This window comes from Ascaphus truei, chromosome 3 (genome assembly GCF_040206685.1).
Source record: "Ascaphus truei isolate aAscTru1 chromosome 3, aAscTru1.hap1, whole genome shotgun sequence".
NCBI lineage: Eukaryota > Metazoa > Chordata > Amphibia > Anura > Ascaphidae > Ascaphus > Ascaphus truei.
Window position 1 is genome coordinate 391,422,657 of NC_134485.1, and position 24,553 is coordinate 391,447,209.

A 24,553-nucleotide genomic window follows, 5' to 3' on the forward strand; every position below is an offset into this window, starting at 1 on the left:
TTACCTGACTTTGAGTCCACTTTACACTCCTCCCTCTCCTCTCTCAGCTCTGCTACAGACCCTGACAACCTGGTCAGAAAGTACAACTCTGTCTTGTCCTCGTCTCTTGATCTACATGCCCCGCTTTCTCTCTGCCGCCCTCGCCCTTCTAACCCTAGACCCTGGCTAAATTCCCACACGCGCATGCTGCGTTCCTCCACTCGTTCCTCTGAACGCCTATGGAGGAAGTCTCACACTCTCGCAGACATCCTTCACTACAAATTTATGCTATCCTGTTTCAACTCTGCCCTCTCGCAAGCTAAACAAGCCTACTTTTCTGCACTAATCAACATGCACAAGTCTAACCCACGCCGACTGTTCTCTGTCTTTGATACTCTACTCAAACCACCCTCAGCTGCCTCTCCTTCCTCCATCTCCGCTCAGGACTTTGCTGACTATTTTAAGGAAAAGGTGGAATCCATACGGCAGAACATCCCCTCTGTTTCTTCCCCCCATCCTACACCTCTTCCTAACTCTCCTCCTGCCTTCCTTGAGTCTTTTTCCACTGTCTCAGAGGAGGATGTGTCGCTGTTGATCTCCTCTTCTCCCTCTACCACTTGCCCTCTTGACCCCATTCCCTCCCATCTCTTAAAACCTCTAGCTCCTACTATAATCCCTACGCTTACACACATTTTTAACTCCTCCCTCTGCTCTGGAACCTTTCCATCCTCCTTCAAACATGCAACAGTCATACCATTACTCAAAAACAGCAAGCTTGACCCTACCTGTCTTTCTAACTATCGACCTGTCTCCCTCCTGCCTTTTGCCTCTAAACTACTTGAACGTCTTGTATTCTCTCGCTTGCTCCATTTTCTCAACACCTATTCTCTCCTAGACCCTCTACAATCTGGCTTCCGCACTGCTCACTCCACGGAAACAGCCCTCACTAAAATAACTGACGACCTCCATGCTGCCAAAGACAGAGGTCATTACACTCTGCTCATATTACTCGACCTCTCTGCAGCATTTGACACTGTGGACCACCCTCTTCTCCTCCACATTCTCCATACTCTAGGTATTCGGAACAAAGCTCTATCCTGGATCTCATCCTACCTCTCCCATCGTACTTTTAGTGTCTCTTCTGCTAACACCTCCTCCTCCTCTATTGATCTCTCTGTGGGGGTACCCCAGGGCTCTGTCCTGGGACCTCTTCTCTTTTCTCTGTACACACTCTCTCTAGGTGACCTAATAACATCTTTTGGGTTTAATTATCACCTCTATGCCGACGACACACAAATATACTTTTCAACACCTGACCTTACACCTGCTGTACAAACCAAAGTTTCTGAATGTCTCTCTGCTATATCATCCTGGATGGCCCTCCGACGCCTTAAACTCAACATGGCTAAAACAGAGCTCCTCATACTTCCTCCCAAACCTGGCCCTACTACCTCCTTCCACATTACTGTTGGAACTACAATCATTCACCCAGTAGCCCAAGCACGCTGCCTAGGGGTCACACTCGACTCCTCTCTCACATTCGCCCCTCACATTCAAAACATTTCTAAAACTTGTCGCTTTTTCCTCCGCAATATAACTAAGATACGCCCTTTCCTCTGTTGTTCGACTGCTAAAACTCTGACTCAAGCCCTCATTCTCTCCCGTCTTGATTACTGTAACCTCCTGCTGTCTGGCCTTCCTGCCTCTCACCTGTCTCCCCTACAATCTATCCTAAATGCTGCTGCCAGAATCACTCTACTCTTTCCTAGATCTGTCTCAGCATCTCCCCTCATGAAATCCCTCTCCTGGCTTCCGATCAAATCCCGCATCTCACACTCCATTCTTCTCCTCACTTTTAAAGCTTTACACTCTTCTGCTCCTCCTTACATCTCAGCCCTAATTTCTCGCTATGCACCATCCCGACTCTTGCGTTCTGCTCAAGGATGTCTACTTTCTACCCCCTTTGTATCTAAAGCCCTCTCCCGCCTTAAACCTTTTTCACTGACTGCCCCACACCTCTGGAATGCCCTTCCCCTCAGTACCCGACTAGCACCCTCTCTATCCACCTTTAAGACCCACCTTAAGACACACTTGCTTAAAGAAGCATATGAATAGCACTGTGGATATTCTGAACACAGGATACATAAAGATTGGCCCCCTGCAGACGCACTTACCAGAACTCCCTCCTACTGTCTCTGTACGTTCTCCTTACCTACCAATTAGAATGTAAGCTCCTCAGGGCAGGGACTCCTCTTCCGAAATATTACTTTTATGTCTAAAGCACTTATTCCCATGATCTGTTATTTATATTATCTGTTATTTATTTGATTACCACATGTATTACTACTGTGAAGCGCTATGTACACTAATGGCGCTATATAAATAAAGACATACAATACAATACAATACAATTTAAAACTAGTGACAGGGGTTAGGGTGGTGTTAGAGTTGGTTCTAATCTGGAGCTCAGTCGCTGGAAGCTTTAAAATGTAGTCTTGGTCCCAAATACCATTGTTACAGTCTTGTCAGTGTTTAAAAACAGTTTGTTTTGGGAAATCCATTTTTCGAGTCTCAAAAAGTCAGACTGAAGTATGTGTTCAAGGTCAGAGAGGCTATCGCTGTGTGCATATAGGATTGTGTCATCTGCATACATGTGTATTGAGGCTTCCTGACAAGCTGTGGGAAGATCATTGATGAACACTGAGAAGAGTAGGGGCCCCAGAACAGAGCCTTGAGGTACACCACAGGGAATATCCAGGGGGTTGGAGTTAGAGCCTGAGATGGACACATGTTGGGTTCTACCTGATAGGTAGGACTGAAACCAGTTTAAAGCATGCTTCCCTATTCCAGAGCTCTGGGTTTGTTAAGCAGGATAGCATGATCAACAGTATCAAAAGCCTTTGCAAAATCTAGGAATACTGCACCAGTGAGTTGACCCCGTTCCATTCCACACTGGATTTCATTGCAAACTTTTTGCAGGGTAGTTACGGTAGAGTGTTTGGGGCGAAAGCCAGATTGGAATTGGCTAGGGAAATTTGTCTTGTTATAGTAGTCGCTTAATTGGGAGTGGACACATTTTTCCATGACTTTGGATAGGATTGGGAGAAGGGAGATTGGCCTGTAGTTTGAGACAGTGTTTTTGTCCCCACTTTTGAAGATTGGGACAATTCTGGCAGCTTTCCAGGTCTTAGGGATATGGCCTGCAGACAGGATGGAGTTGACTATGGAAGCAATTGGTTTGGCAATTGCTGGGGCACCAAGTTTTAGGAACCTAGATTGTAGTAAGTCAGGTCCACATTGGCTGCTTAGTTTTAATTTGAGGAGCACTTGTGTAATCTCCTCTTCGGATACTGGGCCAAATTGAAAATTGTGGGCAGTGTTGGGAGGGGGTGGGGTTATAGGGGTACTCCCAGGATGAGATTCATGTTTGTGGTTTGGGTTGCATTTCGCTAATAAGTTAGTAGCACACCCCACAAAGTAATCATTGAATGCATTTGCAATGTCGGTGGTGTTTGTCAGAGTAATATCGCCCTTAGTGATATTACTTGGCTGTTGATGGTTAGAAGGCTGGAATATGTTGTTGATAACCTTCCAGAAATTAGCTGGGTTTGATGTATTCTGGAGGAGATTGTCAGAGTAATATTGTGCTTTTGCATGCCTTGTTTGCCTTTTGCCTACGTATCCCGACACACGTTTTGTGTGTACAAACATGCTTCTTCAAGGGGGAGGAGTTTACGGTTCCGATCTCATAGGTGAGTATATAAGCTCTAATGAGAGGAGGGGCTCGACACTCTGGCAGCTAATCAGGACAGAGTATTGGCAAATAGTCCAATCAGATCATTTGGACTCAATATAGTAATTTACATCAGACATGATAAATCGGTAATTAACCTCTACATTACCTTTTCAGAGTCTATGAATGGCAGAATAATAAAAGATGGCCTATTCAAACGGCCATATCTGTGTATTTGATGCAACAACAGTTGGGTGAAAAAGAAAGTACACCCTCTTTGAATTCTATGGTTTTACATATCAGGACATAATAACAATCATCTGTTCCTTAGCAGGTCTAAAAATTAGGTAAATACAACCTCAGATGAACAACAACACATGACATATTACACCGTGTCATGATTTATTTAACAAAAATAAAGCCAAATTGGAGGAGCCATGTGTGAAAAACTATGTACTCCTTATGATTCATTCGCGTGTAGAACCACTTTAGCAGCAATAACTTGAAGTAATCATTTTCTGTATGACTTTATCAGTCTATCACATCGTTGTGGAGGAATTTTGGCCCACTCTTCTTTACAAGGTTGTATAAATATATATAGTTACAATAATATGCAAAAAAGTGTCATTTATGTCGATGAATAATACAGGTGGGAAAGCTAAATTTCAGTAACTGTTACTGACAGTTTAGATGGGCAACATTTTTAAGCTGTAATCATAAAGTATTATTCCTAGTTGCCAAAACAGAGTAAAAGTAGGAATTATATTACTGATAGGGCACCAAATACCCTATCACTGGCCCTAAGTGAACCTTCTGCCTTGTGCCCCCCATAATGAACATTCGAGAGACAAAAAAAATTCTGTCATGATGCCACGTAAATTGCAAAATTGAAATATTATAACAAATGGAATTTTCTGCGTATGAAATGCCAAATATGTTTGAGTGATGTATATATTGTGCGTTATTACACATAGTCAATTTCCAACAACTGCTCCCCCTACACCAATTTATATAACCAAGCAAAGAAATCCTGTCATTTGTAACTGTATTTATGAATATTTTGTACGTTGGTGGGACTTGCAACACCACACAGCCCTCTCCCCCTTTTTCTTTCCCACATTCTCTCTCTGCCTCATCCCTCCCTTTATCTTCTGTCATGCTCTCTGTCCCCGTTTAATTCTTCCCCCCTCCTCCCTCATTCTCCCTCCTCATCCTCCTCGCTCATTCTCTCCCTCCTTCCCTTTTGGCCGCAATTTCCCATTGGTTACAATAGGGAATTTCAGCAAACAACGGCCTGATCAGCCGCCTTGGTGGATATAGCATAAGCCCTTAATTCTTTATAGTGCTAAAAAATGTAGGTAATATACAGTAAGTGCAATGTAGGCCAGCAACATATCAAAAACATGGCTGGCACTCGGGCTGTAACAAAAAAACAGCTTCAATTAATTCACTTCTTGTTACCTTGAGTATTCTCTACTCTAGCAGCCATATTATCTAACTAACTTTAAATAAACGTACTTGCTGCAACTATAAAGTTATCATTGCTATGACACACAGGTAGCAGAAATTGTCCTGCTTTGTTACTGAGTTTATAAAGTTCTGCATGACACCACTCAGATTAAGTGGTTTACAGGAAGTACAGTATGAGAAGAGGAGGTGGAAATTATTTTGGTATGAGATCTAAATTCAATGTTAATGAGTAGCACCTTCAGAGGTTTATTTGAGTAATATACTTTAGGTAATCTGTCAACTCGTCATCTTATAAAATGAATTCAAAATAACTATGTTATTTAATTAGAATTTATTAAATCTAACCAGAATTGCTTCAACTTAAACTTCCTCTCCTTTCAAGCATTACTACAAACTAGTAGTCATCTGCAATAGGCAGTTTAAATGGTACAGTACATTACGTTTAAGAATACTGGGTCAGACTTGGGGTAACTGTGTGAGATGTGGATGAACTCTGAGTGAATTTCTTATTGAAATCTCTATACCAATAAAAATTTCAAGTTATAAAAAAAAAGAAATGTCTATGACAAAGGGATATTGTTACAACTTTTGTGTCTGATTTACCATTTGTTTCACTTGACAAATGCAGTTTTGAAAATTACCTAAACTGTTCGAGCTGAGAAACCTAAAAAGTTTGACATTTACTAGCAATACAAAGAATATTATTTGGTGATGTCCAACTGAAACTCACACTTCATTATATTTTAGACTCTAGAATCTCTATACCTTTTCACTGCAAAGTCCCTAAGATATCACTGTTTATACCTAAATGACCTGATTTAACATGTGCACAAAGATATTGCGGAGCATGCCTTGTGGTATTTCATGTGACTGGATAAACTTGGTGACATTAGCAAGCAGAGGACAATCTGGGAGTTTAAAGTGATGCCTGTCATACTTAATCATTTACACATGAATAATTTGTCTAGAAGGCAAGCAGAGTAACGGAGGAATGCCAACCCAGTTAGATCAGTTAAGATGTCATTCCTTGGCCTATATACTGTACTTTCTACTGTACCTGACATGGTTTTACTAAGACAGCAATCCTGATTTATTAAGCAGTGGTCCAAAAGCTTTCCTGAGGCATCATATGACCGGACTGAATGTTGTGGTTTGGCAAATGCCAAAGATGTAATTTTTCTTGACGTTTCTAAGTGCAACAGAACTGTATCTTTACTGTGTCTTTAGGATGTTGTACATGCCGCCATAAATGTCTTGTAGTAGTCATGTCCATAACTCTCATTCTGCATGGTATCATCCACAAGCCTTTTCCCATGGCAGTAAGTGTTGCTATCTACAGTATGTCTGTCTTTCATCTACAGTATCTTTGTTTGCACAGTATGAAGTAGCCTGGCTCCAGGAAAGACAGAGATCAATAGACAGAGGGAGAGAAAGAAAGAGAGTGTCCTATTTAGTAGAGGATCCATTTACTTATATACATCCATATAGAGTCACTTATATTGCACGACACAGCTCTCTTTCTTTATCCCCCTATCTCCTGGAGCATAACTACTTCACACTGTGCAAGCTGATTTAGTATTTAAGGGTCTGGATTAAAAGTGGTTGGTGATTTTTTTGCCAAAACTGTCCAATCTCACAAACAGAAATTTCCCAAAACTTGTCCAGTTTACAAATTTAGGCAAAAAATATTCCATATCAATACAATAAAGTGATGATTAAAAATGCATTCTCAACAAATTGCCTACCTTGTAAGTGAGATCAAGGTGATATATTTTACCATAGATTACTAATTTATGGAGTCATAAAATGTGTTATGGTCCATTCTGCTACTTAATAAATGTGCCCACTAATGTTTGTTTTATAGTTTACATTTGAGAGTTTAGGCTACTGACTTTACATAAAACACAAAAGATGTTGCATTAATTAGAGAGTAAATAAAGGATCTTACTGCTGACCTCAATGCCGAATCAACATTCAGTTTAATGTGATGTTGTTCTTAAAATAATGTTCAAAGTAACAATTTTTTTTTTCTAAAACACACAAAAAAAGTAGCGCTACTTAGTAACGTGGATAAATGTTAACTAAAATATAAACACATAAATTAATAAATTAAATTAATCTAACAGAACTCTAATTAATGGAGATAATCTAATGATTAATAAAGCCAAACAGATAATGCAATAAACATAACAGTGTACTGTATAAAGTCCAAAACGGATAAAGTCCGAGTGTCTTCACTTGATGATGGTTCAAGGGAGGAAAAAATCCCAACAGCACAATTAATCAACACTCAGTTTAATGTGATGTTGCTCTTAAAATAGCTTTTAAAATAATGTTCAAAGTAACTATTTATTTTTTTCTGTTTACTTTTGAAGAGGAAAAAAAAACCCTACAGCAGACACATTTCCCAGTAATTCCAGTTACAATGATCTGGGGTGAGTTCTAATGCATTTCTTACAAAATGTAATATGATTGTCAAATGTGGAAGGTTTTACAAAACTTATTTTGCAATGTTTCTGCAACTTAAAAGTGGCAGAGGATTTGATAGAAAAATATGTGCTGGAAAAAAAACGTACAAGCAATGTTTAAAAGAAATATGTACAGTATGGACCACAGATGTAGAGAGCCAAAAAAAGGGACCTACTGTACTGCTCACCTATTAAAGAGTGTAGTGGAAGGTGCATATGTGGATAAAAAGGAGAGAAATAAAAGGTGATCCCTAGAGTGGGGTACACCGAAAGCCCCCACCTTGTTTGCACTTTTTACCACGTAAATGTATATTTAGATCGTGTACTACATCCTAAGAACCAATGTCTTAATAAAATGCCACTGTAAAACTGCTTAGAACATTATATCGTAGATACAGTAGGCAGGCACTATAGAGGTAAATAGTTGCTTATACACATAAGCACATAGTTGGGCAACACATAAATGGTGCTGAGTAAAAAGTTATTTTATTCCAAATGGAAGGCACATTGCTTCTCTAAGATCATTGCTGATGTCTTTCCTCCTGGGCATTGTGTTAACACACACCTGAATGCTCCAAACCAGCAAACTGCTAAAACATCGGCATTTATAGAGGTGGTCACACTTGCTGATGATCAATTAATCATTTGATTAGCAGCACCTGTCTGCTACTTAGAATCTTAATTCCTATGGAAGCAGTAAGGGTGTACATAGTTTTTCACACATGGCTTCTCCATTTTGGCTTTATTTTTGTAAAATAAATCAGGACACGGTGTAATATGTCATGTGTTGTTGTTCATCTGAGGTTGTATTTACCTAATTTTAAGACCTGCTAAGGAACAGATGATTGTTATTATGTCCTGATATGTAAAACCATAGAATTCAAAGAGGGTGTACTTTCTTTTTCACACAACTGTATATCCTCATCTATTATCATTTTGTGAGGCACTAATATATATGTGTATGTATTTGTGAAGCACTTTGAGTCCCATTTGGAGAAAAGCGAAATAAAGATGATGATTATTATTATTATTATTACAGTTCAACCCTGTTATAGCGCGATCCGCTATACCACGGATACACTCACAGCACACTGCACACACTCACAGCACATTGCACACACTCACAGCACATTGCACACACTCACAGCACACTGAACACAGTCACAGCACACTGCACACACTCACAGCACACTGCACACACTGCATACACTCACAGCACACTGCATACACTCACAGCACACTGCACACACTCCACACACTTACTGCACACACTCCAAGCACATTGCACACACTCACAGAACACTGCACACTGCACACACTCCACACACACACACTTCACACACTCCAAGCACACTGCACACACTCACAGCACTCTGCACACACCACACACACTCACAGTCCCCCCCCCCACCCCCTCCCTACCTTTGGTATTGGCTACTGAGATCGGAGCGGGGCTGGCATCGGAGCGGGGCTGGCGGGGGGGTCGGAGCGGAGCTGGCATCGGAGCAGGGCTGGCAGGGGGGGGTGATTGGAGCGGGGCTGGCAGGGGGTGATTGGAGTGGGCTGGCGAGGGGGTGATCGGAGCGGGGCTGGTGGGGGGGGGGGGTGATTGAAGCGGGGCTGGCATTGGAGCGGGGCTGGCAGGGGGGATCTGAGCGGGGCTGGCGGGGTGAAGTAAGGCTGCTTATTGAAGTGCGAGGGGACAGGGGAGTTATGGTGGCTGCTGAGGGAAGTGCAAGGGGAGTTACGGTGGCTGCTTGGGGACGTGTTGGGCTGAGGGACTTGTAGGGCTGCCAGCGTCTCACTCCACCTCTTCCTCCCTCCTCTCTCCTCCCCCCCCCCGGTTGGGGCGACCCCGGTTAGCGCGACCCCGGTTATAGCGCTGTCGGATCGGGTGGCCCCGAGGACCGCGCTATAATGGGGTTGAGCTGTATTATTATTATTATTATTATTATTATTAAAAAGGATCTTTAATATTCAGAGTTTGACAGTGGACTTGTGGTAATCAGGTAAAAGATGAAGGGTGTATGAAAATTAAGTGTGGCTATCTTTTTTTTTAACTGAACCTGGCAGCAATCTACAGAACTCAAGGACAGATAGATGAATTGGACCAGGATTTAACGAATGACATCACTGAGATGGCAGCTACAGTAAAGGAGAGGTAATCATTAGGAGAGAGTTCAATTTGTCAGATGTGAAAATCTTGCTCATCCTGAAACAAGGATACTGAAGAACAGTTAACTTGGAAGAAAGCAATATCAACCAGTACTGTACCTACAAATGGGGATTGATGAGTATTAGATGGACAGTTGGCAAGAACAAGTTTGTTCCAACACCATTTCTGCTCATCTTTCAAATTTAGAAATGTGTTTCCTAAATTTTACCCAAATTATAAGGTAGACAAGATTATGCCACCCCAGACATGGCTAACTTCTTAAACCATAGACCCCTATACTTCTGTGTTTCTGAAACTACGTGAAGTATCCGGTATCATATTTATTAGAGATGTAAAAGCCTTACTGTCTCCAGAGCCGCAGCTCCAGAGATAGCGCTGCCATGATATCGCTGCAGAGGGGGGTCCATGCTTCCGGGCGGGACCCCGTCGCAGGGGTAATTCTCCGACACCAGGGCAGTCCCGGTCCCCTGGTGTCGAAAACATTTAGACTTACTACATCTGTTTGTTATATGTATTATATTGAGCTTGTTTTCAAAAATGTATTACAAATTATTATTAAATTATTTTGCTGGACTGGCAGTGGGGAGATAAATAAATAATACAGTGGGGTAAAATATGAGTATATGGTAAAATGCATAAAAGTAAAATAAAATGATTAGAAAATGATTTAATCCTCAATCTTGTTCTGAAAATATTTGTCCCTGCACTTAAAATGTCTGCACATATCAATAAAGCAATGTTGTCACTTACAGTAGCGGCCGAGCTGACTCTAATGCATCTGCCCCCGCAGTTTAAAAATAGCGTTGGCGGCGTGCGGGCTGTCTGCGGCCGAATCCCGGCCAGTTTTCCCACGCCTCGGGTGCTTTCAATATTAAGCGCCATTAGCGCTTATTTATTGAAGCAGCCGCCGAGCGGGAAACTCCGTTTTTAAACGGAGAACAGACCCGCGGCTAGCCCGCTACGCTCCCGGCCAGCTCCCGGCAAGCATTAGAATGAGCTTAGCCGGGACAGTATACATACTGTATGAAGTGCTTTTTGCAAATTAAAGATGTGTGATGTCTATTCAGTACAATAAAATATTGTATTGAAAAATATTAAATAAAACACCATGCAAATGAGCTGGGAAAGAAGCTACAATCACTCAGGTGCTTTGATTTTCTGAGCAGTAATACTCTCTTTCATCAATTTTTATCTATAACTACGGTAAGTATAAAAAAACAACATTTATTTGTAATGATTTAAGGTCATAGGAAGAAAGAAATCAGTAAGTATAAGAAAAAGCAGACAACTTCAATGTCTTATAATAATCTATATTGTACACAATAATGGCAGCAAGAGCACATTCCACATGTTTTTCAATAGATAGAGTGATGCTTCAATGTAATGAATGTAAAATTACGTATTACATATCAGTAATATGAATAAACTCTGACTCTAGTCACTCACTGAACAGGTTGTAGACAGGGGTTGCTTTCAACATTGATTCTCCATTGAGTACTACTGTACTTTAGGCAACATAAGCAAGTCAAGAACATTGATTTATGGCAGGAGAAAGGGATAAAAAAAACAGGAAAATGGAAAACGGTTACAAATAATGTTATAAATAATGACATTTACAAACAGGGAAAGTGAAAACAGGAGCAGCAAGAATAAAATGTATACAGAGACAAATTGATGATCTGCTGGACATATCCACCTATTTTTAGCGCGTATGCAATTGCATTAATTGCATTCATCCTTTGTGAATATACATCTCAAATAATGCAGTATGAATCTATAATATGTTATTTTATTCATCATATTTCCTACGCCCTCTGAAATGCTTGCTTATGCACTCAAATGCCCCTGGAGGAAACATCAAACTCATGCATACCTTATGTTCACTATAAGATTCTCATGTCCTGCTTTAAATAAGCCCTCTCTCATATCAAACACTAAATACACACATACGTGTGACTACATGGTCTACTCCATGTTTTTGACCCCCTACTGGTATCTCTTTTTCGAACCCTTACATATCTCTTCACATCTCTTTCAACCACTACACCTCAATAATGTTCCGTATTTATGTCTCGGTTATTTCCTTTTACTGTTCCTTTTCTGCCAAAAAGCTGTCCTTCCATCCTGAATGAATGTAAGTCTGCATACTGCAAGGAATGAAGCATCTCAACATTTTTCAACTGTTCTTTACCCCCCTCTACAGTATCATGCATCCTACCCTTTCTGGGAGGGTAAGATAGTAGTGTAATGCGTATTCAATTATTCCTGTCTCTCTTTCATTTATATTGCTGAGCAAATAGTTTGATTTGTTAAAGAGTAACCCACGCTACCACTCAAAAAATGCGTCTCACATTACTTACGTGCCAGAAACTTACACCACCTTAAAATTTAACACAATTTGATATACTTCATCATAATATGTGCCAGGTAATTACTCCCTAACTACGCCCATAAATACTCCCAAAATGCAAGATAACAAACATACGGCAAGAACTGCAGCAAGGAGCTTGATACAATGACGTGTAACTGCACAATATAAACAAATAATGCTTTTTGTATACATTGTGCTCCACAATTTCCCTTTTAATATCCCTTGTACACCGTAACTTTCCTGCCCCCTTTCCCTTTACTTTGTACTCTTAAGCACTCTCTTGGAGGACAGACACAAAATTCCTTATTGGTCTAGGCCAGTAACCACCACATTCTGCATCCCCTATAATTAAAGAGTCTGGCACTGTTACTGAGTGTAAAACAAATCCAAGCAAAGCTGCCTGCGAGCCGACACAAGTGCGGAAAACTTAGGGGCTGACTTTGAAGCCAGCTAACTGATTAGCTAGACTCCCCAGACTCCCCATCCCAATGGATGCATTAGCTGATGTGGAATGGCACCTGCCCTTCCTCTGCAGCCGGTCTAGGGCATTTGGTCGCTGCCCTTTTGCCGCAACCACATGACCACTGGCCATTAGCCGCTGATCACCTCACCGCTGGGACACTCAGCCGATTCACGGCTAAGGCAAGCCACTAACCTTACTCCTTACCCTAAAATTCCTTAATATTAATGCCTAGTACTAATGCTGCCCTCTACTCTAAAAACCTTAACCCCTTACACACCCCTACCCTAAAATCTGTTTAGTTAATCCCCTACCCTAACCAGTAAAACCCCTTAATTTAACCTGCTACCCTAACCACTAAAACCTCTAAAGTTAACCCCTACCCTAACAACTAAAACCTCTAACGTTAACCCCTACCCTAATGACTAAAACCCCTTAAATCAACCCCCTACCCTAACTACTAAAACTTCTAAAGTTTACCCCTACCCTAATCACTAAAACTCCTTAAATTAACCCCCTAAGCTAACCACTAAAACCCCTAAAGTTAACCCCTTACCCTAATCACCAAAACCCCTAAACTTAACCTCATAGCCTAAAACGTAGCTTCCCGTTGAAGTGGCCGGCAGCAGAGTGGCTGCGGTGGAGGGTCCCCCTGCGGCTAAATGCCGATGGGGAGTCGGTTGCGGTGGGATGGCTGTGACCAAATGTCCCATTCCACTCTGCGGCTGCATCGGTACACCAGTACCGGGTGGCCTGGCAGTTCTGACGATTTGTCATGTAGTAGTAACTGAATGTATTATGAAAGAAAAACAAAAGGCACATAAAAGCAACCTAAGGGATGCCATTTTTCTGAGAGGTGGGTGTGTCAGTCACGTTGTTTGTCTGACTGCCAATCTCCTGCTCACCACTCCCACATCCCTCTCCTATGGGTCACCCAGGTACATGTCCAAAAACACCTGACTGGGCGGCACATAGCCTCAGACCCCTTAGACCCTTTGCCCCTTACCTGACAGGGAGAATGAGTGGCTCAGTGAGTTAGACACACTGACTGGCAGCTCCTTGTGACCTTGGGCAAGTCACTTTATCTCCCTGTGCCTCAGGCACCACAAACATAGATTGTAAGCTCCATGGGGCAGGGACCTGTGCCTGCAAAATGTCTCTGTAAAGTGCTGTGTACAACTAGCAGTGCTATACAAGAACATACTATTATTATTACCCCCACCCTGCTTTTCCTGCTAGACAAATATTCTACCCAGGACAGTCCCAACAAGGGAACATCCTGCCTGAATCCTCTCCCCCTGGCTCCCTTGGCAGTGTGCTGTTGTTTTCATTTTATCACTATTTGGATTCTTCAAATTGCAGCTGTTCACGCCATACAATGACGACAAAAAGCTCTAGGAGTGGGTAAGGATTACATAGTTACATAGCTACATAGTAGATGAGGTTGAAAAAAGACGTACGTCCATCAAGTTCAACCTATGCTAAATTTAGACAACAGATACTTTATTCTATATCTATACTTACTTATTGATCCAGAGGAAGGCAAACAAAAAACCCCATTAAGGGGAAAAATTAATTCCTTCCTGACTCCAAGAATTGGCAATCGGATTAATCCCTGGATCAACATCCTTCCCATGTATACTTATTTGGTATATCCCTGTATACCGTTCCCATCTAAAAAGATGTCCAACCTTTTTTTGAACAAATCTATTGTATCTGCCATCACAGTCTCCATGGGTAATGAATTCCACATTTTAACTGCCCTTACTGTAAAGAACCCTTTCCTTTGTTGCTGGTGAAATTTCCTTTCCTCCAACCTTAAGGGATGCCCCCGAGTCCTTTGTACTGCCCATGGGATGAATAGTTCTTTTGAAAGCTCCTTTTATTGTCCCTGAATATTTTTGTATATAGTTATCATATCCCCTCTTAGACGCCTCTTTTCTAATGTAAATAAATCTAATTTAGCTAGCCTCTCCTCATAAATTAGAATGTCCACCCCCTTTATTAATTTGGTGGCTCTTCTCTGCACTCTCTCTAGTTCCATAATGTCTTTTCTTAGAATTGGTGCCCAAAATTGTACTCCATATTCAAGGTGTGGTCTTACTAATGCTTTGTAAAGGGGCATAATTATGTTTACTTCCCTTCCATCCATTGCCCGTTTGATGCAAAATAAGATCTTGTTTGCCTTTGCAGCTACTGCATGACATTGGGCACTATTGCTAAGCCTGCTGTCTACAAGAACTCCTAAATCCTTCTCCATCAAGGATTCCCCCAATATATCTCCATTTAATTTGTAAGTCGCCTTTTTATTCTTGCATCCCAAATGCATAACCTTTATCTGTATTAAACCTCATTTGCCATTTACCTGCCCACGTTTCCAGTCTCTCCAAGTCCTTCTGAAGAGAAATTACATCCTGCTCTGATTCTATTACCTTACACAATTTAGTATCATCAGCAAAGATGGAGACTTTGCTCTCGATCCCAACCTCAAGGTCATTAATAAACAAGTTAAAAAGCAGGGGTCCCAGTACCGATCCTTGAGATACTCTACTCACGACTTTAGCCCAACCTGAAAAAGTTCCATTTATGACAACCCTCTGTTGTCTGTCCTTTAACCAGTTTTCAATCCAGGTGTATATATTATTACTGAGTCCAATTTTCTTTATTTTGTACACCAACCTCTTGTGTAAAACCGTATCAAAAGCCTGCAAAATCTAAGTAGACCACATCAACTGCATTACCCTGGTCTAAATTCCTACTTACCTCCTCAAATAAACAAATAAGGTTAGTTTGGCAAGATCTATCCTTCATAAATCCATGCTGACTATTACTAATAATTTTGTTTTCCATTAGGTATTCCTGAATATTATCCCGTATTAAACCTTCAAGTAGTTTCCCTACTATTGAAGTCAGGCTTACAGGTCTGTAATTCCCTGGTTGTGATCTACAGTAGCTCCTTTTTTAAATATAGGCACCACATCTGCTTTACGCCAATCTTGTGGTACTGAGCCTGTGGAAATGGAGTCCTTGAATATTAAATACAATGGTTTTGCTATTACTGAGCTTAACTCCTTGAGAACTCTTGGATGTATGCCATCGGGGCCACGTGCCTTATTTACTTTAATTTTTTCAAGTCGCTTATGAACTTCTTCCTCAGTTAAGGAATTGGTCATTAATATGGAGGTTGTGGCTTCCTCCTGTGGCGCTACTATTGAACTTGATTCTTCCCTCGTAAACACAGAGGCAAAGAATTTGTTTAATACCTCTTCTTTTTCCTTATCTCCAATAATCTGCCTTCCCATCTCACACTGAAAGGGTCCTATATTTTCTTTTCTCATTTTTTTGTTATTAAGGTACCTAAAGAACTTTTTAGGGTTGACCTTACTTTCTATTGCAATCCTTTTTTCATTATCCATTTTTGCTAATTTAATTGCCCTTTTGCAATTTTTGTTACATTCCTTATAATTCTGATACGATTTCTCTGTCCCTTCTGACTTAAAGAATCTAAACGCCTTCCTCTTCTAGTGCATTTCCTCCCCTACCTGTTTATTTAGCCACATTGGTTTTGACTTATTTATTTTATACTTATTACCCAAGGGTATACACTGATAAGTGTGCTTTTCTAACAATGTTTTAAAGACTGCCCATTTATCTTCTACATTTTTCCCTGCAAAAACATCATACCATTGTATTACTACTAGATTAGACCTCAGTTTATTAAAATCTGCCTTTCTAAAGTTTAAAGTCTTTGTTGAACCCAAGTAATCTGTTTTTTGATAATTTATTTCAAATGAGACCATGTTATGATCACTGTTACGCAAATGTTCCAGGACTTGAATATTTGTTATTACTTCTACATTGTTTGATATGACCAAATCCAGAACTGCCCCTCTCCTGGTTGGTTCCTCAATAATTTGGGTCATATAATTATCTTTAAGTACCCCCAAAAACCTGTTTCCTTTTGTTGTAACGCTAATCTCATTGCCCCAGTCTATGTCTGGATAATTAAAATCCCCCATTATGCAAACATGACCCAGTTTTGATGCCTTCTCCATTTGCAAATGTATTTTAGCTTCCTCAATCTCACAGATATTTGGTGGTTTATAGCATATTCCCACAAACATTTTCTTTATACTTTTACCTCCACTGCTAATTTCTATCCACAAGGTCTCTACATTTTCATCATTCCCTTCATAGACATCATCCCTTATAATAGGTTTTAGATCTGGTTTAACATATAGACATACTCCACCTCCCCTTCTATTTGTTCGATCCTTCCGAAAAAGAGAATACCCCTTTAAATTAACTGTCCAGTCATGAGTTTCATCCCACCATGTTTCAGTAATGCCTATGATATCATACTGCTCCCTTGTAGCTATTAATTCAAGCTCCCCCATTTTATCTGTCAGGCATCTTGCATTAGCAAGCATGCATTTAAGTTTTTTTTCAGCCTGTACTATTATCTTATCTGCTCCTTCCTTTCTGCTCCCACTTGGTTTAGTATTTAGAAGTTTTCTAGTATTATCTCTATTTACTATGGGTACCTCACTGCTTGTCAAACTTGCACTTGCCCCCATTCTACCTCCATACCACCTTGTATCCTCATCTATTCCATTTAGTTCATTATCTGTTTCATTCCCCTCCCCCCTCCATCCTAGTTTAAAATCTCCTCCAACCTTTTTAGCATTCTCCCCCTTAGCACAGAAGATCCCTCTTCATTGAGGTGCAATCCGTCCTTAGAATATAGATGGCACCTCTCAGAAAAGGAGTCCCAGTGCTCTAAAAACCCAAACTCCTCCTTCCTACACCACTTTCTTAGCCATGCATTAACCTCCCTGATCTCTGACTGTCTCCCTGCGGTAGCGCATGGCACTGGTAGTATTTCAGAAAAAACTACCTTGGAGGTCCTTGCCTTAAGCTTTTGGCCTAGATCCCTGTAATCATTTTTTAGGACCCTCCATCTTTCTCTAACTTTGTCATTGGTGCCAACATGTACCAAGACCACCGGGTCAATCCCAGCCACCCCCAACAATCTGTCTATCCGATCCGCAATGTGCCGAACCCAAGCACCCGTGAGACAACAAACTGTGCGGTTCATGCGGTCCCGGCAACAGATTGTCCTATCTACCTTCCTAATAATGGAGTCCCCTACCACCACAATCTTTCTTTGCATCTGAGCATCCTGAGTCCCCACTGTGCTGGAGGAACTATTCCACTGGCTGCTAGAGGAATTAGTCTCCCCCAGCTTTGCCATTTCTGCCCCAACATTCCCAATATCTTCACTCAACATGGAAAATCTATTGGGATGTGTCAGCTCAGAAACGACCTGCCTGTCCCTATTGCCCCTGCTTCCCCTTCTAACTGTCACCCAGCTACCTACCTGCTCCTCACTTACAGCAACCAAGCTACCTACCTGCTCCTCACTAAAAGTGCCACCATCTGCACCACTAGTCGAAGCAAGGGCCTGCTCAGTGAGCTCTAATTCCCTTTCAAGATTGCCAATGTCCCTCAATATTGCAAGTTGCCTCTTCATATCAGCAATCTCTGATTCTAAAGGGACCACCTGCTCACACTTCTCACAGCGGTATGCTCCTAGGAACAGCTGCTCCAAGTGCACATACATGTGGCAAGATGTGCATTGAGTGGCATTTTCAATCCTGCTCATTCTAGCAACTATGAGGTTTAGAAGTACTAACAGTAAACTGTACTTCAATAAACTATACCTTGTTTAACTGCTTCCTTGTTCAAACTGCTTCTGGTTCTAACTGCACACACTTTAACCAACAAGCACTTCAATCAACCACACAGATCAATCAGTACACACAAGCTCAGGATTTGTTAGAAGCCTCTGTTTAAATAGGGACACCCAGGTGTGTTAGGTTATCAATTAACTAACCCCACCCACTGCAGGTGTGTTAGGCCAACCAATTAACCAACCACACCCACTCTGCCTCAGGCAGGAGAAAGGGGAAAAAAAGTTACAGGCTTCAAATTACAGCCCATTTTTAATAGATTAACCCACTGCACACTCCCCAAAACCAGCCACCCCTGCTAGTATACCCAGTACTTCCCTTTCCTTCTGGTTCTAACTGCACACACTTTAACCAACCATCACTTCAATCAACCACACAGATCAATCAGTACACGCAAGATTATAATTACATGTTCAAGGAACAAAAATTATTCAAGAAGAAATGTGAATACCACGGTTTTATCCAAAGTGCAGTGAATAACCCCCTAATGAGGTTGCAGTAGGGTGATTACCATAGCTGTCTGTGTCCTTCAGAAGGGTTTGTTACTTTCTACATGAGACATCTCACTTATCTCACTATTATCACATTACCCACTCTATGCAAGAGCTGTCTTTTCTCTGCCTGTCTTATATTGGACATTTCTTGAATTATTACATTCCGAAACTATTGGAACACCTGATACGTGCCCTCTGAACTGAAACCTCTCCCCCACCTGGTTCCTGCAGGCCTTTGGCCACAGCCACTTGAGGTGCTAGAGCCCTTAGTAAACAGATGTAGGTGTCTCTGGCACCGGTGTCAGCTACGTGACTGCGACCGTGGTTGCCACAGCACCAAAGGAATATTGCAATAGGATGTCCTATCTGGAAGCATAGATCCCCCCCCATTGATATTACTGCAAGTACCATCTCCAGAGCCGCAGCTTTTTGCTTCTTCAGTCGCAGGTCCGGAAACAGTGAGTCGTGCTATATCTGTATCTCTGTAAATGTCTTTAAAAAAGCAACGTTTTCCAGGGAAGGGGAAACAACACTCTGACGCAAATTCACATTACATAAAGGATGGTGGCAGCAAGAACATATTTTTGATGGTGAGAAAAGTAACTGTTAAACCAAAAGTTCTATGTGGCAGTCAAAGAGGATTCTTCAATCAGCCGTGTAAGACTTGTATAAAACAAACAGCAGTTTTAATTCTATATAGACATCACATTCTTCACCAATAAAAAAGAGGTGGGCACATGATACAGTGTCCAATCAGATTGGAGCTATACCATCTGACCTGAAAATGTATAATTCTTTATAGAAGCTTTGTAGGGTAAACTACCAGCAACAAATACACACTATATACACACAGCTATTTATACAAGTGTTTTTTATTTTATTTTTTTAAGTTTTTCATATTTATTAACCCCTTTTCTACCAAAAGGTGTATCAATCAATTGCAGCATTTCCCTATCGACAAAGGGGTTAAATATTGCCCGTGAACAGCACAAGCATCTATTCACATTTCTGAACGTAATAATTCATTAAGTTCATCCAGCAAGAACATTTAAATAAATGGCGATGGTAGAAGAAAACATGACTGTATAATATTGTAGCAATGCAGCTTAACCAAGTCAATCTATTTCTATAAAACAAGTCACTATGCATTATAGAACACAGTAAAACATCTAATGAAATCAACTATGCTGAAAAAGTTTTATCAAGTAGAAACACATTTGAATTCTGTTTTATATGCAAATGAATCCAACTGCCTTTTTGATGTACTAGTATCTCTAGTATATTCTTTATTTTAACTGATGGCTGAAATGCGATTTTTTTCCCCCCTTTCAATTGTTGTAAATGCAGTTTACTCAAAATACCGGCAGCACAAGGTGCTTTTTTGGGAAATTACATGGCATACATATTAATTCACCAAAGTACATATTACAATTTATGGATGCTTAAAATTCTCTTTGCATTCTTAACTAGACAGAGACGTAGGACATCGTTTATGTGGATATTAAACAACATTTCAGCTGGTTAGACATACTGTAGGTGTTGCAGGTTCTTTCATCAAAGTGTTAATCATCTCTCAAAACAAAATTATAAGAGAAACGATCAAGTAGTAATTTAGGTGAAAACAGTAAGGGGCATATGCACTAAGCGAAGATAAAAAAAATCGCCATCCTGTTTAAATCGCCCTTTTTTACAGCGTTGCTATAACGGTATGCAGAAAGCCCCGAATACTTGTGATAGCAACATTTGCTAAACTGGCGAGTATCCAGCAACGTACTGATTGACTCTCTGAAAAGGGCTCACCCGGCGTTTTTTCTGCAGCAGGGTGAGTCCCTGCGCAAATCTCGTCAGAGATCAACCATTTTTAATATAAAATGTAATACTAGTGTACGTGAGCAGGGGGTCTCCGGAGCAGAACCGCGTTGATTTGAGGTTCGGGGACACCCTGCTTCCCGAGATACAAGCCACGTTATGGGGTGCCGGTATCTCCTATGCATTTTATTCCCACGGTCACGTGACACGGGACATTTAAATGCATAGGAGATACGGGAACCCCATAACAGGGCCTGTACCTTGGGAAGCAGGGGGTCCCCAGACCTCAAATCAATGCGGTTCTGCTCCAGGGACCCCCTGCTCATCTACACTAGTATTAAAACCCAAATAAAAAAATTAAACAAATTTGTTACCGTAGCGGCTATCTGCTATGGTAATGAAGCTGCTTTAATGTCATTTTTATTAATAATGTGCGGGAGCAGGGGATTTCCTGAGCTGAAAAACATACTGGACACCTAACAAGCTCCTATTGAACCCCCAAAATGACCACAACATATATATAAGCATATGAGTGTCACAGAGGAGTGCTACTGAGCATGGCAATATATATTTTAAAACCAGAGACAGAACATAAAACACAGACAAAGCTCAGTTTTTAGCACATCCAGTGAGACTCATACACGGTACAGTGCCTAAATATATATGTATAAATATCTAATAAGTAAAATGGTCTTTTAGTTTGACATTTTTGGCCAAAATTGTTGTAAGCCCCTGAGCCAACGCCAAGGCAGACCACATATCAGGGGTCCCTAACGCTAATATAAATTCTTAATAACCTGTGTAATAACAGGAAGAATGATTTATAGTAAATCTGTCAATATTAGTTGCAAAGTTCTGAGTCTGACTGAAGCTTTTATTAACCTGTACATTACCAGGAAAAGCACTCTGTATTAGAGATGTCACAGCCAAACTGCAAGCAGGCAAGTTCCCCTGAGTGGAAGATGCTATGGAGTGAGCCCATAACCATTTAAATGTGGGAGGGGGTGAGTTTAAATTAGGAAAGAGGTTGCCACCCTCCAATCAGCCATGACTAGCTGGACAAGATTTGTAAAACACTAGTATTAAAACCCAAATAAAAAAATTAAACAAATTTGTTACCGTAGCGGCTATCTGCTATGGTAATGAAGCTGCTTTAATGTCATTTTTATTAATAATGTGCGGGAGCAGGGGATCTCCTGAGCTGAACTGCTTTGAATTCTGGATCAGGGACCCTCTGCTTCCCGAGTTACAGGCCCTGGTATGGGGCACTGGGTGCCGGTATCGCCGCCATTTTTAAAGCATCACGTGATCGGGGGATTTAAATAAAGGAGATACCGGCATCCCATATCTGGGCCTGTAACTCGGGAAGCAGGGAATCCCCAAGGCTGAAATCAGAGGCAGGGGTCCCGGGTCATCGCCTCGGGTATCCATGGGCCTCCAGGTGGTCCCCGTGGGTGTTTAGAAGCCCCAACCGGGTCCACGGGTGGTACCCTCGGGTGTCTGAAGGTCCCTGGGTGGTCCCGACAGGTGTCTGGGGCCCTTGGTAGTTCCCACAAGTGTCTGAGGGCCCTCGGGTGGTCCCTGCGGGTCTTCAGGTGGTTCCTGTGTGTGTCAAAGGAATAGTAGCCGCATCCCTCACCCCCTCTGTCCTCAATAAAGCTGCTATTGTGCCTTAACCCCTTCATTGCCTTAGTGGATAGCCGTTAATGTAATGAAGTTGCCTGTAAATGCATTTTTATTGCATGGGATTCATGCCGGGGGCTGCTTGTGCTGATATTAATGGATATCAGCTCTGGAAACCCCAGGCATCAATTCGACGTAGGAAAAATGTAATTATTTTTCTAAGTCCCGTCTCGCCGTTTCTCGGCAGCTTCTCACCACCTTCTTGTCAACTTTTGCTGGTGTGACGATTTTGAGAGGAAATCTCAATTCTAGAGCTGCGATAAGCCTCGATAAGCTGATCGGGGCTACTAGAATTGCACAAGTTTGAAAACCTGGCGATAAGTGGCTTATCGCTGCTCATTTGCCAATTTTTTTTTCCTCAGCAAATTTTTTTGCCTAAAAGGTCTCTTATCGTCGACTTATCGGTGCTTACTGAATCGCTGTAGGCTTTTTTGGCGATAAGATGGCGATAAGTGGCTTATTGCTGCTTAGTGCATAGGCCTCTATATCTAAACCATGTACATCTCTAAACTGGAAGCTACTGCACAAAATAAATGTATCTAGAGATGTGGCAAAACTTAATGATTTTGGTGCTGCGTTCACGTGTGGTCGCGATACCATGCCAATTACGATGCCAAAAAAAGAAATTATTAATACTGCAGGGGGTCCATGCTTCTGAATAAATCCTTTGCTTGTTTGCTAAGTCCTTTGCTGACTTCAATGTAATAACCCCCATACCTACTCTCCTCATGCAGTATCCCATTAGTATCCCGTTAGTGTCCCATGTCCCCCATATCTCCTTGGTCATTTAAAACTGTCTGCCAACCCCTGGATGACGTAGATTACCAAATAAGGGTATTTACATCATGAGGGAGAATACGTTAGGACCATAATCGGTCATCTACAGCAGCGGTGCGCAAACTGTGGGGCGCGACCCCCAGGGGGGGCGCAAGACTACCGACGGGGGGCGCGGGGTTTACAGAGGCCCCGCGCGCTTCCCGAAGGCACTTAAATTAAGTGCCGGGGGAGCTGCAGGGCCTCTGCAAACCTAACTTACCGTGGCTCCATCGGCTTCTTCCTGCGTCACCATGGCAACGCGGCGTCAAAATGACGCTGCGAGGTCATGTGACGTCACGTTGCTATGGCAACGTGACGTCATTACGCCGGAGCGCGGGTAAGTTGGGGTTGGGGGGGGCGCGGGAGTGAGGGGACAGCCGGCAGGGGGGCGCAGGGAAAAAAGTTTGCGCCCCCCTGATCTACAGCATCTATGGGTTTGGACATTGCCCACAGTGTTAAATTTCCGGTCCAACCCCCTTGATGACAGAATAGTGTCCTATAGTATCCCCCCTCATAATATAGATATCTATATTCGGCATCTACATCATCAGGGGAGTTGGCAGATAGTTTTAAATGACTGAGGAGATTTAGGGACATGGGACATCATCAAGGGGGCTGGCAGACAGTTTTAAGCTTACGGGACAGTGCACGAGGAGAGAAGTTATTGGGATAATTGCAATGAAGGAGTCAGTCAGTGTGATCAAGCAAGGATTAGCGCTGCAGGATGTCCCATTGGGAAGCATAGACCCCAGTCAGCTCGATCCCGGCAAACATTGCCCCCGGCGCCATGGACTTTTGCTTGTTTGTCCACGGTGCTGAGGACAGTAAGTCTTGCTACATCTATAAACTACTGTATACGATCAATATCACTTTGACCATAACAGGCTCTTGAGAGTATATGTGACAGTACAGATTACAGTATTACATCTTTAGAGAATAGACAGAAAACACTTTTCTCATAGCAGGTGATAAAAGGAAAGTAGTGAATGAATCTTCAAATTAAAGCAGAGTGACAATTCAGTGAAAGATAATGACCCCAGAATAATAATTTTAATCTTGAGGAGTATTACATTTTTTTAAGTATACAGTATTAGTTAATCTACAGAATGGATATTGAAATGTCTGTGTACTGTATATATAAATTTTTCTGCCTAAAATAGTAAATATGCTATAATGATGTTAATACTGCGTATTATACTTTTGTTATAATAAGTGCTTGTTGAAAGCTTTTGATCAAATTTATGATTTTATCATCAAGAGAATAATAACTTGGTCCTACAATATCTTTTACCTCCTAAAATCAATCAAAGGCTCAATTGTCTCTCCAATGCTGCAGTTATA

General features: G+C 41.6%; 1 protein-coding gene across 3 annotated transcripts in view; it reads right to left on the reverse strand.

Moving 5' to 3' along the window:
• Positions 1-24,553, reverse strand: part of CNTN5 (contactin 5) — a 1,772,202-nt gene that overhangs the window by 15,051 nt on the left and 1,732,598 nt on the right. The gene's annotated exons all lie outside the window — the stretch shown is intronic.